The sequence below is a fragment of the Coregonus lavaretus genome (assembly GCF_964263955.1).
Source record: "Coregonus lavaretus genome assembly, chromosome: 6".
In the NCBI taxonomy this organism is placed as follows: domain Eukaryota; kingdom Metazoa; phylum Chordata; class Actinopteri; order Salmoniformes; family Salmonidae; genus Coregonus; species Coregonus lavaretus.
The window spans coordinates 38,489,281-38,503,291 of record NC_139993.1 but is presented as its reverse complement, the minus strand read 5'-3'; the positions used below and the strand labels follow the sequence as shown (position 1 = coordinate 38,503,291).

The 14,011-nt window shown below is 45.0% G+C and overlaps 1 protein-coding gene across 1 annotated transcript in view; it reads left to right on the top strand.

Annotated features, from left to right (window-relative positions):
* Positions 1-14,011, top strand: part of LOC311131564 (uncharacterized protein C1orf21 homolog) — a 41,811-nt gene that overhangs the window by 17,925 nt on the left and 9,875 nt on the right. The gene's annotated exons all lie outside the window — the stretch shown is intronic.

Sequence of the window (14,011 nt, the reverse complement as noted above, 5' to 3'; positions counted from 1 at the left end):
CATTTGCACACACTGTATATATATTTTCTGTTGTATTTCTGACTTTGTTTTTTTTACCCCATATGTAACTCTGTGTTGTTTTTATTGCACTACTTTGCTTTATCTTGGCCAGGTTGCAGTTGTAAATGAGAACCTGTTCTCAACTGGCTTACCTGGTTAAATAAAGGTGAAATAAAATAAAAATAAAATAAAATTATCTGCTCATATGGAGCAGTGTGAATTTCCTGTCGCTCAGGGCGACGTATCTTACCAGATCTCTCAACGTGGGTGCGGATCTACTTCTCTACGGAGTGGCAACTGCACCCTTCGGTGGTTGCCCAGATATGGGACCGGTTCATCAGGGCTGATGTAGATCTTTATGCATTGCGAGAAAACACGCATTGTGATCTGTTCTTCTCAATGATGGATCTGGGCCCTCCATTGGGAACGGATGCTTTGGTGTATCCGTGGCCTCGGAACATGCTCTATGCGTTTCCTCCGGTGGACCTGATTCATGCCACCATGGCGAGGGTCCGACAGAAGGGTCTGTTGTTGATTCTGGTGGCTCCCCTTTGGTGCAGACAACCCTGGTTCCCGGAGATCATCCCCCTGTTGGTCGGGGACCCGTGGAGGGTTCCGTGTCATCGGGATCTATTATCCCAGGCGCATGGGAGAGATATGAGATCTGTGTGTTTGGCCCCTGAAAGGTTGAATTTGACGCCTAGGGGTTTACCCGCTCTAACGGGATTTACGATGATATAGTCGGCGTGTGCGTCCTCTACTAGAGGATTGTATACATCTAAGTCATGTGCGTTTCAGGGTTGGTTTCTCCTTTTCAGAGCTCTTTGGTGGACATTTTTATGTTACAATAGCTTTTCAAGCAGGGCCTTTCTTTTTCCACATTTTAAGGTTTATAAGGGAGATATCTTGGCATGTCTCGTAGGGAATGACGCTCTACTCCGGGGTATCATCCTCTGGTGGTGCGGTTCCTGAAAGGTGTGCGCCTGCTCAGACCAGTGTCTAAGCCTATGGCACCGACCTGGGACCAGGCTTTGGTCCTCGACACTCTGTGTGAGCCACCATTGGCGTCTGTGGACCTGAAGGTCCTTTCCTACAAGCCTGCCCTATTCATGGCCTTGGCATCAGTCAAGTGTGTTGGGGATCTCCACACACTTATCAGTACACACTTCCTGTTTGGAGTTCGCGCCTGGCGACTCAAGTGATGTTATGTCCTAATGCAGCTTTTGCTCCCAAGGTCTTACAGGTTTGAGCTGTTCCCTGTCTCACCTCCTCCGCTTGCTTCCAGTGAACAACGGAGGTAGCATGACCTGTGTCCGGTGTGCGCTTTACGCACGTATATGGATAGGACCAAGGATATCTGCGTTTGTGACCAGCTTTTTGTCTGTTTCGCTAATCCAGCTTTCTAAGAAGCGTCTTTCTAATTGGCTTATGACAGCAAAGGACAAGGGTTTCCTAGCGTTGTGCACGCTCACTCCACTATGGGTGTGGCGGCTTCTTGGGCATTGTTCAGGGGCATGACGATTGGTGATATCTTGCTGCAGCGAGTTGGGGTTCCTCACATGCCTGTGTGAGGTTTTATCGCTTAGCTGTAACTGCTCCCAGTGTGGCTCATAGTGTTCTTATGGCTGGTTCCGGGAGTGGGTGTTAGGCAGTGCGCAAGTTATCCAGGTTACCAATGTTCACTGTGAGTTTGAGCCTTGGGCTGCCGTGGCAGCGCGCGAGTACACAGTTTCCAGTTTATTGCAGGAACCTGTGGGTTTGAGCCTCGGGCTGCCGTGGTTCATCGGCTCTGGTCAATGCTATGCAGCACGCGTGTGCATGTTTACCAAGTTCCCTATATGGTGCTCTGACAGTTCAGGCGTCATAAGGCTGACCCCTTTTTGGAGCCTGTGGAACGTGTGCTTGGGCTGCCATGGGCCTCCTAGTTTGGTACCCTCTTAGCCGTCTTGTGGGGTGATTGTATGTTCCTATAGTATGTTATACAGTGACCGACTGAAAGGGAACGTACAGTTGTGAATATAACTACTGTTCCCTGAAGGAGGGAATGAGGTATACATATTTTAGCCCCACGCCGTCAGGTACTGAATTGAGGAAATGAATGCGAGCCCCGGTATTATAGCCAGGAAGGTGGGGCTTCCGAGGGCGGTCTTGGCATCCGTTGGGCTGATTTCAGTTTTCTTCAGGTGAATATGATTTGTCGTTGACTCCCTATAGTATGTTATAGTGTGGTGAGGAGGAGTGTAGTGTGTCCGGAAGCGAATTCACCATTCATTTTCGGTGTACAGGGTTCACTCAAACATCGCTTTACTTTACTATTGCCAGTTACAGCTGATTTGGGGATTGTATATCAATTTGCTCTCCTTAAATATGTCATCTGATTTATTCATTTCAGTCTCTGAATTGTTTAATCAAACTTTCCGCCGCCAGTGCCTGATATCAGGACATAGAAACTACAATCTGTCTCCTGAATTAGCCTAGTGTGCATGTGTGCCCAGCTGGCACACACAAACACTAGGCCCAAGCTAGTTTTCTTCGGTTTTCCCTGGCTAAACTAGCTGGCTAGCTGACTTCATAAATACTGCACCCTCAACTTCAAAACTCATTTGCTAGCTATACAATCATGTAACTAAAAAATTTACTGGAAAGAAACTTGAAAATTATGTATTGTTTTGTTGAATAGTCATGACTGGTTCAAGATAGGATATCGTTACTACTTAAAGCGGATCCAAGTTCAGTTTTTGAGATCCACCGGCATCATTGTCGTAGGGTTAGCTGGACGTTTCTGACTGGTCTTGGAGCTGTGACAACGGGTAGCCTCTCCCCTCTTAGCTCGATGGGATACATAGTGATTTTGCCAACACATAAACATATGTACACAGTCTTGTACCCTTAACCTTTTTTCAACTGACTATCATATTTTTTTATTTAAATCAGACTTTACTAATATGAGTAATCCAGGAATGTCACGAGTTAATTGACACGAGAAAACTTGAGAAAAAAGCAACTGTACAGATCGCAATGGCTAAATTATTTCCGGACACTAAGAGTCCGCGGAGCTTGTCCTCATCACCAATCTACAGTGCCTTGCAAAAGTATTCATCCCCCTTGGCATATTTTTTCCTATTTTGTTGCATTACAACCTGTAATTTAAATTGATTTTTATTTGGATTTCATGTAATAGACATACACAAAATAGTCCAAATTGGTGAAGTAAAATGAAAAAAATAAAGTTAAAAAAAGTAAAAAAATAACGGAAAATTGGTGCGTGCATATGTATTCACCCCCTTTGCTATGAAGCCCCTAAATAAGATCTGGTGGAACCAATTACCTTCAGAAGTCACATAATTAATTGTACACAGGTGGACTTTATTTAAGTGTCACATGATCTGTCATATGATCTCAGTATATATACACCTGTTCTGAATGGCCCCAGAGTCTGCAACACCACTAAGCAAGGGGCACCACCAAGCAAGCGGCACCATGAAGACCAAGGAGCTCTCCAAACAGGTCAGCGACAAAGTTGTGGAGAAGTACAGATCAGGGTTTGGTTGTAATTTATTTTAGCAGAAACCTTGAACATCCCACAGAGCACCATTAAATCCATTATTAAACAATTTAAAGAATATGGCAGCACAACAAACCTGCCAAGAGAGGGCTGCCCACCAAAACTCACGGACCAAGCAAGGAGGGCATTAATCAGAGAGGCAACAAAGCTCCACAGCAGAGATTTTAGTATCTGTCCATAGGACCACTTTAAGCCGTACACTCCACAGAGCTGGGCTTTACGGAAGAGTGGCCAGAAAAAGCCATTGCTTAAAGAAAAAAATAAGCAAACACGTTTGGTGTTCGCCAAAAGGCATGTGGGAGACTCCCCAAACATATGGAAGAAGGTACTCTGGTCAGATGAGACTAAAATTGAGCTTTTTGGCCATCAAGGAAAACGCTATGTCTGGCGCATACCCAACACCTCTCATCACCCCGAGAACACCATCCCCACAGTGAAGCGTGGTGGCAGCATCATGCTGTGGGGATGTTTTTCATCGGCAGGGACTGGGAAACTGGCCAGAATTAAAGGAATGATGGATGGCGCTAAATACAGGGAAATTCTTGAGGGAAACCTGTTTCAGTCTTCCAGAGATTTGAGACTGGGACGGAGGTTCACCTTCCAGCAGGACAATGACCCTAAGCATACTGCTAAAGCAACACTCGAGTGATTTAAGGGGAAACATTTAAATGTCTTGGAATGGCCTAGTCAAAGCCCAGACCTCAATCCAATTGAGAATCTGTGGTATGACTTAAAGATTGTTGTACACCAGCGGAACCCATCCAACTTGAAGGAGCTGGAGCAGTTCTGCCTTGAAGAATGGGCAAACATCCCAGTGGGGGGGGGAGTGAATAGTTATGCACGCTCAAGTTTTCTGTTTTTTTGTCTTATTTCTTGTTTGTTTCACAAGAAAAAATATTTTGCATCTTCAAAGTGGTAGGTATGTTGTGTAAATCAAATGATACAAACCCCCCCAAAAATCAATTTTCATTCCAGGTTGTAAGGCAACAAAATAGGAAAAATACCAAGGGGGGTGAATACTTTCGCAAGCCACTGTATACCTCAATTCTTCCTTAAGGGAACAGTAGTTAACTGTCCGTTTTCCCTTTTATGAACCTCTCTCTGTCTTATGAAACTGTCCAAAGTCATATTTTGTATAGCTCCCCAGGGCTGCGACTGAACACTAGGTTAAATTGATCTGAACTCAACATTATATTTCAATTACTCTTCTGATTATTGAGGTAATTAACAGTGGCCCTCTGAGCTCTGCTCATTCACTCCTCCCTCTCTCGCTCTTTCCTTCTTTCTCTCTTTCCTTCTCTCCCCCTCTCTCTTGCCCTAAGCCACAGAGGAGACACAGCACAGTATAAATACAGTGAGCCATGTAGACATCTCATTTTCAACTCAGTTGGTTTTATTGGCCTGACAAAAAATGGTCCTGCCCTGGTGCCAACGTGTACACAACAATACGTCTTCAATCTTTTACTTTTACTTTCTGAATCTCTCACAGTCCCTCACTCCCCCCTCCCCCCCAGCCACTTCTCGTGCCCACTACAATGGAGGGAGAGTAAAAAGAGGTGCTCCAAGCAGAACACGAGAATGGAGACATGCATAAATAACAATAACACCAGGTTCAGAACTTTTGTAAAACATCACAGTACAGTTGAAAAATATATGGCAAATAGAAATCCAATATGGATGGTGTTAAGAGATAGATGGGTGGTGTTGAATGGAGTTGAAGGATGGGACTAATAACAACTAACAACAACTAATAACAACAAGATAACTAATAATGTAAGCATACTGTGTCCATAATAAGTATATAGGTTATAGGTTGAGAGCTTTTGTGAAAGAGCACCGTTAGAAAGATATGGCATATAGAAGCAAACCGGATGGACATCATGAAAATGATCGGAGAGGTTGAGGGTAGAGGAAGTTCAGGAGTAAAAACAAACAAAATAGAATTATTGTAAAATTGACTGTGTCCATAAAATGTATATAGTATGTATAAGCTGGAAGTAGAGGCCTAAGCATTGTTGTTCACTAGTTTACTCCAATTAGGGAAGGGGTGGTGGGGTTGGAAAGTAATAAAGGGAAATATATTTTAAAGAGGGAATTAAGTATTTGATCCCCTGCTGATTTTGTACGTTTGCCCACTGACAAAGACATGATCAGTCTATAATTTTAATGGTAGTTTTATTTGAACAGTGAGACAGAATAACAACAAAAAAATCCAGAAAAACGCATGTCAAAAATGTTGTAAATAGATTTGCATTTTAATGAGGGAAATAAGTATTTGACCCCTCTGCAAAACATTACTTAGTACTTGGTGGCAAAACCCTTGTTGGCAATCACGGAGGTCAGACGTTTCTTGTAGTTGGCCACCAGGTTTACACACATCTCAGGAGGGATTTTGTCCCACTCCACTTTGCAGATCTTCTCCAAGTCATTAAGGTTTCGAGGCTGACGTTTGGCAACTCGAACCTTCAGCTCCCTCCACAGATTTTCTATGGGATTAAGGTCTGGAGACTGGCTAGACCACTCCAGGACCTTAATGTGCTTCTTCTTGAGCCACTCCTTCGTTGCCCGGGCGGTGTGTTTGGGATCATTGTCATGCTGAAAGACCCAGCCACGTTTCATCTTCAATGCCCTTGCTGATGGAAGGAGGTTTTCACTCAAAATCTCACGATACATGGCCCCATTCATTCTTTCCTTTACACGGATCAATCGTCCTGGTCCCTTTGCAGAAAAACAGCCCCAAAGCATGATGTTTCCACCCCCATGCTTCACAGTAGGTATGGTGTTCTTTGGATGCAACTCAGCATTCTTTGTCCTCCAAACACGACGAGTTGAGTTTTTACCAAAAAGTTCTATTTTGGTTTCATCTGACCATATGACATTCTCCCAATCCTCTTCTGGATCATCCAAATGCACTCTAGCAAACTTCAGACGGGCCTGGACATGTACTGGCTTAAGCAGGGGGACACGTCTGGCACTGCAGGATTTGAGTCCCTGGCGGCGTAGTGTGTTACTGATGGTAGGCTTTGTTACTTTGGTCCCAGCTCTCTGCAGGTCATTCACTAGGTCCCCCCGTGTGGTTCTGGGATTTTTGCTCACCATTCTTGTGATCATTTTGACCCCACGGGGTGAGATCTTGCGTGGAGCCCCAGATCGAGGGAGATTATCAGTGGTCTTGTATGTCTTCCATTTCCTAATAATTGCTCCCACAGTTGATTTCTTCAAACCAAGCTGCTTACCTATTGCAGATTCAGTCTTCCCAGCCTGGTGCAGGTCTAAAATTTTGTTTCTGGTGTCCTTTGACAGCTCTTTGGTCTTGACCATAGTGGAGTTTGGAGTGTGACTGTTTGAGGTTGTGGACAGGTGTCTTTTATACTGATAACAAGTTCAAACAGGTGCCATTAATACAGGTAACGAGTGGAGGACAGAGGAGCCTCTTAAAGAAGAAGTTACAGGTCTGTGAGAGCCAGAAATCTTGCTTGTTTGTAGGTGACCAAATACTTATTTTCCACCATAATATGCAAAGAAATTCATTAAAAATCCTACAATGTGATTTTCTGGAGAAAAAAAAAATCTCTGTCTGTCATAGGTAACCTGTACCTATGATGAAAATTACAGGCCTCTCTCATCTTTTTAAGTGGGAGAACTTGCACAATTGGTGGCTGACTAAATACTTTTCCCCCCCACTGTGTGTATATATATATATATATATATATATATATATGTATGTATGTGAGAGAAAAAAAACATATGGGGGATTGGAAGTGATGCAGACAATTACATTGATGGAAGTTACAATCTATCTGCAATATTAAAGCTGATCTACCCCCTAAAAAAAAAAAAAAAAAAAAACTAACACCACACTCAGAAGAGGTATTCTTTTTCTGAGGGTGTATGAGGTTACGAGCGTGTGTGTGTGTGTTGGCATGGCTTGCCGGCTTGTCAGGCTGATGTAGTGTTTAAACTGGGACAAGTGAGAGCGGCGAGCTACATGGGTTTGCTGCTGGCTAGTGTAAATATTATGGTGATTTGGCTCAGGAGTTGTCCTGTTTTGTCAGAGAGAGACAGAACACAGGGTCTTAGTTTCAGCCCTGTTCCCACTGCTGGCTCTGTCCTGGTCCCTGTCATCATGGCTGACGATGGGCCTCAGAGACCTGGCCCTTAACCATACTCTGAGGCCCTCCTCTGTCCTTTGCTCCTTCCCTTTACAGGGTAGGCGGGCCCGCTCAGCCAGTTTTTCAGGCTCTGTGGTGGCTGAAAGCTCCTGGCACAGCCGTGCGTTTGAGAAGGTTCACACACACTACTGAGCCTGTGTGTGTGCGTGCGTGTGTCTTTTGAACGTGGCATTTTACCACACACACACAGAGAGCCACTATGGAGCTTTTGTGCACGTGTTTATGCAAGCGCGCTTGTGCGTGTACACGTATCCCATCAGTTCCACTACTCACAGACCTGCAGGTAGGGTAACGCTCTGTGTGTGTGTGGTAAAACGCTGAAATGTGGCCTGCAGCCTTTTGTTGATCCTTGTGTAAAAAAGCATGATGCAAGCAATCTAATAGTATTTTTTTAGTGTGCAGTAGCTGTAGACCTTTGGTATAATTGTAGGGATAGGCCTAATGGCGGAGTACTTGGAGTGGGTTTGCAACTTGCATATTTGTTTGTTAGTTAGGCCCATCTCTGCCCTTGCAACATACAGTTGAAGTCGGAAGTTTACATACACCTTAGCCAAATACACTGGTCAAAAATATAAAGGGAACACTAAAATAACACATCCTGGATCTGAATGAATGAAATAATCTTATTAAATACTTTTTTCTTTAGGTCTGGATTTGGAGTCGCTCTCAAAATTAAAGTGGAAAACCACACTACAGGCTGATCCAACTTTGATGTAATGTCCTTAAAACAAGTCAAAATGAGGCTCAGTAGTGTGTGTGGCCTCCACGTGCCTGTATGACCTCCCTACAACGCCTGGGCATGCTCCTGATGAGGTGGTGGATGGTCTTCTGAGGGATCTCCTCCCAGACCTGGACTAAAGCATCCGCCTACTCCTGGACAGTCTGTGGTGCAACGTGGCGTTGGTGGATGGAGCGAGACATGATGTCCCAGATGTGCTCAATTGGATTCAGGTCTGGGGAACGGGCAGGCCAGTCCATAGCATCAATGCCTTCCTCTTGCAGGAACTGCTGACACACTCCAGCCACATGAGGTCTAGCATTGTCTTGCATTAGGAGGAACCCAGGGCCAACCGCACCAGCATATGGTCTCACAAGGGGTCTGAGGATCTCATCTCGGTACCTAATGGCAGTCAGGCTACCTCTGGTGAGCACATGGAGGGCTGTGCGGCCCCCCAAAGAAATGCCACCCCACACCATGACTGACCCACCACCAAACCGGTCATGCTGGAGGATGTTGCAGGCAGCAGAACGTTCTCCACGGCGTCTCCAGACTCTGTCACGTCTGTCACATGTGCTCAGTGTGAACCTGCTTTCATCTGTGAAGAGCACAGGGCGCCAGTGGCGAATTTGCCAATCTTGGTGTTCTCTGGCAAATGCCAAACGTCCTGCACGGTGTTGGGCTGTAAGCACAACCCCCACCTGTGGACGTCGGGCCATCATACCACCCTCATGGAGTCTGTTTCTGACCGTTTGAGCAGACACATGCACATTTGTGGCCTGCTGGAGGTCATTTTGCAGGGCTCTGGCAGTGCTCCTCCTTGCATAAAGGTGGAGGTAGCAGTCCTGCTGCTGGGTTGTTGCCCTCCTACGGCCTCCTCCACGTCTCCTGATGTACTGGCCTGTCTCCTGGTAGCGCCTCCATGCTCTGGACACTACGCTGACAGACACAGCAAACCTTCTTGCCACAGCTCGCATTGATGTGCCATCCTGGATGAGCTGCACTACCTGAGCCACTTGTATGGGTTGTAGACTCCGTCTCATGCTACCACTAGAGTGAAAGCACCGCCAGTATTCAAAAGTGACCAAAACATCAGCCAGGAAGCATAGGAACTGAGAAGTGGTCTGTGGTCACCACCTGCAGAACCACTCCTTTATTGGGGGTGTCTTGCTATTTGCCTATAATTTCCACCTGTTGTCTAACCATTTGCATAACAGCATGTGAAATGTATTGTCAATCAGTGTTGCTTCCTAAGTGGACAGTTTGATTTCACAAAAGTGTGATTGACTTGGAGTTACATTGTGTTGTTTAAGTGTTCCCTTTATTTTTTTGAGCAGTGTACATTTAAACTCAGTTTTTCACAATTCCTGACATTTAATCCTAATAAGAATTCCCTGTCTTAGGTCAGTTAGGATCACCACTTTATTTTAAGAATGTAAAATGTCAGAATAATAGTAGAGAGAATGATTTATTTCAGCTTTTATTTCTTTCATCACATTCCCAGTGGGTCAGAAGTTTACATACACTCAATAAGTATTTGGTAGCATTGCCTTTAAATTGTTTAACTTGGGTCAAACGTTTCGGGTAGCCTTCCACAAGCTTCCCACAATAAGTTGGGTGAATGTTGGCCCATTCCTCCTGACAGAGCTGGTGTAACTGAGTCAAGTTTGTAGGCCTCCTTGCTCGCGCATGCTTTTTCAGTTCTGCCCATACATTTTCTATAGGTTGAGGTCAGGGCTTTGTGATGGCCACTCCAATACCTTGACTTTGTTGTCCTTAAGCCATTTTGCCACAACTTTGGAAGTATGCTTGGGGTCATTGTCCATTTGGAAGACCCATTTGCGACCAAGCTTTAACTTCCTAACTGATGTCTTGAGATGTTGCTTCAATATATCCACATCATTTTCCTTCCTCATGATGCCATCTATTTTGTGAAGTGCACCAGTCCCTCCTGCAGCAAAGCACCCCCACAGCATGATGCTGCCACCCCCGTGCTTCACGGTTGGGATGGTGTTCTTCGGCTTGCAAGTTTCCCCCCTTTTCCTCCAAACATAATGATGGTTATTATGGCCAAACAGTTCTATTTTTGTTTCATCAGACCAGAGGACATTTCTCCAAAATGTACGATCTTTGTCCCCATGTGCAGTTGCAAACTGTAGTCTGGCTTTTTTATGGCGGTTTTGGAGCTGTGGCATCTTCCTTGCTGAGCGGCCTTTCAGGTTATGTCGATATAGGACTAGTTTTACTGTGGATATAGATACTTTTGTACCTGTTTCCTCCAGCATCTTCACAAGGTCCTTTGCTGTTGTTCTGGGATTGATTTGCACTTTTCGCACCAAAGTACGTTCATCTCTAGGAGACAGAACGCGTCTCCTTCCTGAGTGGTATGACGGCTGCGTGGTCCCATTTTGTTTATACTTGCGTACTATTGTTTGTACAGATGAACGTGGTACCTTCAGGCGTTTGGAAATTGCTCCCAAGGAGTGTGGAGGTCTTCAATGTTTTTTCTGAGGTCTTGGCTGATTTCTTTTGATTTTCCCATGATGTCAAGCAAAGAGGCACTGAGTTTGAAGGTAGGCCTTGAAATACATCCACAGGTACACCTCCAATTGACTCAAATGATTTTCTGGAATTTTCCAAGCTGTTTAAAGGCACAGTCAACTTAGTGTATGTAAACTTCTGACCCACTGGAATCGTGATACAGTGAATTATAAGTGAAATAATCTGTATGTAAACAATTGTTGGAAAAATTACTTGTCATGCACAAAGTAGATGTCCTAGCCTACTTGCCAAAACTATAGTTTGTTAACAAGGAATGTGTGGAGTGGTTGAAAAACGAGTTTTAATGACTCCAACCTAAGTGTATGTAAACTTTCGACTTCAACTGTATCTTTGTATTGATATCATCGGATGAGAGTGTATGTGTGTGTGTGTGTGTGTGTGTAAATGAAGGTTGTGTGTGTGTGTGTGAGTGAGTGAGTGAGTGCTGGATCCGGCTTGTGTCTTAGCTGGCAGTGCAAGCTTGTCACATTGACACACTTCCACATCTGTTCCTAGCTGACAGGCCTGCATTGTCCACATCCCCTCTGCTCTACTAACACACAGCCCAAACACTATTGACCTGGCTAGGATTGCACACCGAGGACAGTGACATTCCTAACTAGATATCCATTCATTGGAACAGGAATTTTCACACAATTATCCCATAAGATTCAGTCAGGAGAGCTAGAGGATTTCATTCTCTTTCTCTCACTCACTTTCTCTCTCACTCACTCACTCACTCACACACCGTCTGCCCTCACACCGTCTGCACTCTTAAGAAATGAGCCCAGCCAGACTCCATGGTCTGAGCCATAATTGAGTTGCTCCAACCCTGACACGAACATGCAGTCCACAGTGCCTGAGCAGCCTGGGCTGCAGTGATAAGGGACAGGTGACTCTGTTGGCCACCAACCCATCCTCTGTAGTCAGGCAGAATTGGGCTGCTGCCAATGAGATAACTGTGTGTGTGTGTGCCTCTAGCCCGCCCCCCCAGAAGAATCCCCTCTCACTCGCTGGACCTTTACGAAAGACCTGTGTAAGCTCCCCTCAGCCTCAGAAGATTAATGCTATTTAGCCAAGAAAGCTGTGAAAGACACACACACACACACATACACCAAAAATACACCCACACATACCGCTCATACAAACATGCAAACAGAACAGACACCACAGTGCACACATACAGTGAGGGAAAAAAGTATTTGATCCCCTGCTGATTTTGTACGTTTGCCCACTGACAAAGAAATGATCAGTCTATAATTTTAATGGTAGGTTTATTTGAACAGTGAGAGACAGAATAACAACAACAAAATCCAGAAAAACACATGTCAAAAATGTTATAAATTGATTTGCATTTTAATGAGGGAAATAAGTATTTGACCCCCTCTCAATCAGAAAGATTTCTGTCTCCCAGGTGTCTTTTATACAGGTAACGAGCTGAGATTAGGAGCACACTCTTAAAGGGAGTGCTCCTAATCTCAGTTTGTTACATGTATAAAAGACACCTGTCCACAGAAGCAATCAATCAGATTCCAAACTCCACCTTGCCAAGACCAAAGAGCTCTCCAAGGATGTCAGGGACAAGATTGTAGACCTACACAAGGCTGGAATGGGCTACAAGACCATCGCCAAGCAGCTTGGTGAGAAGGTGACAACAGTTGGTGCGATTATTCGCAAATGGAAGAAACACAAAATAACTGTCAATTTTCCTCAGCCTGGGGCTCCATGCAAGATCTCACCTCGTGGAGTTGCAATTATCATGAGAACTACACGGGATGATCTTGTCAATGATCTCAAGGCAGCTGGGACCATAGTCACCAAGAAAACAATTGGTAACACACTACGCCGTGAAGGACTGAAATCCTGCAGCGCCCACAAGGTCCCCCTGCTCAAGAAAGCACATATACAGGCCCGTCTGAAGTTTGCCAATGAACATCTGAATAATTCAGAGGAGAACTGGGTGAAAGTGTTGTGGTCAGATGAGACCAAAATCGAGCTCTTTGGCATCAACTCAACTCGCCGTGTTTGGAGGAGAAGGAATGCTGCCTATGACCCCAAGAACACCATCCCCACCGTCAAACATGGAGGTGGAAACATTATGCTTTGGGGGTGTTTTTCTGCTAAGGGGACAGGACAACTTCACCGCATCAAAGGGACGATGGACAGGGCCATGTACCGTCAAATCTTGGGTGAGAACCTCCTTCCCTCAGCCAGGGCATTGAAAATGGGTCGTGGATGGGTATTCCAGCATGACAATGACCCAAAACACACGGCCAAGGCAACAAAGGAGTGGCTCAAGAAGAAGCACATTAAGGTCCTGGAGTGGCCTAGCCAGTCTCCAGACCTTAATCCCATAGAAAATCTGTGGAGGGAGCTGAAGGTTCGAGTTGCCAAACGTCAGCCTCGAAACCTTAATGACTTGGAGAAGATCTGCAAAGAGGAGTGGGACAACATCCCTCCTGAGATGTGTGCAAACCTGGTGGCCAACTACAAGAAACGTCTGACCTCTGTGATTGCCAACAAGGGTTTTGTCACCAAGTACTAAGTTATGTTTTGCAGAGGGGTCAAATACTTATTTCCCTCCATTAAAATGCAAATCAATTTATAACATTTTTGACATGCGTTTTTCTGGATTTTTTTGTTGTTATTCTGTCTCTCACTGTTCAAATAAACCTACCATTAAAATTATAGACTGATCATGTCTTTGTCAGTGGGCAAACGTACAAAATCAGCAGGGGATCAAATACTTTTTTCCCTCACTGTACGCTCACACTATTCAGTCAACACACAGACACACACTCCTCTCTGCACACCTGGTGCTTTGTGCAGTGGCCAGACAGCTCGCTGGAGGAAAGCTGGGTCTGAAGTAAACAATGCCCTCCTGTCAACTTCAAACGAGGGGAGGAACACAGAGGAGGGACAAGGAGAGGAGGAGGAGTGTCGGCAGCCTTTTGATGCTTTGGACCATTTCTCTCTACTCATCTATTCTCTGGTCTCCCATTACTCTCTCTCCAT